General features: G+C 40.0%; 1 long non-coding RNA gene across 1 annotated transcript in view; it reads left to right on the top strand.

Moving 5' to 3' along the window:
- The first annotated feature begins 230 nt into the window (after window positions 1–230).
- The window catches only part of LOC107579890 (uncharacterized), a 2,859-nt gene continuing 2,567 nt past the window's right edge, over window positions 231–522 (top strand). The window contains exon 1 of the long non-coding RNA XR_001608545.1: window positions 231–263. This is a non-coding gene — a long non-coding RNA (uncharacterized lncRNA). The remainder of the gene's footprint in view (window positions 264–522) is intronic.

Below are 522 nucleotides of genomic sequence, written 5' to 3'. Positions count from 1 at the left end.
TATCAAGAATAAGAGTTAATGCAATCAATTTGATGGATAAAAACCAAACATGTATTTGAATGCTTTTTATTCTGAGTGATGAGATATTGTGCTTGTTTTAATATAATATTTCCTATTTTAATCTAGTTCAAATGAGCTGATGTCTGCACATCCTCTGACTGATTCATTATTATATATATTAATAACACTTCTGCACTCGTTTTCTTCTCCTCTTTTGTTTGCATTCCAAGGAAGAGGAGTTTGTATTTAGATTTTTACATCAGGTATCTGACCTCTGACCTCTACCGTTCCATCTTTACATGTGATTGGCTGTCCACCTCCAGTCACATGAGCTTCCCTGTCATCGCTCAGAGCTCGTGTGTGTCATATAAGTCTCTCAGACGTCACACACACGCATCGACGCCTGAAGATCTGCGGATCTTTGTGAATCCTGTGCGCCCTTCTGCTGCTCTCACTGTCTGATCTGACAGGATATGAACACACACACACACACACACACACACACTCACCCTCACACACACT

This window comes from Sinocyclocheilus grahami, unplaced genomic scaffold (genome assembly GCF_001515645.1).
Source record: "Sinocyclocheilus grahami isolate Dianchi unplaced genomic scaffold, SAMN03320097.WGS_v1.1 scaffold21232.1, whole genome shotgun sequence".
NCBI lineage: Eukaryota > Metazoa > Chordata > Actinopteri > Cypriniformes > Cyprinidae > Sinocyclocheilus > Sinocyclocheilus grahami.
The sequence above is the reverse complement of the archived record's forward strand: the minus strand, read 5'-3'. Positions and strand labels throughout refer to the sequence as shown.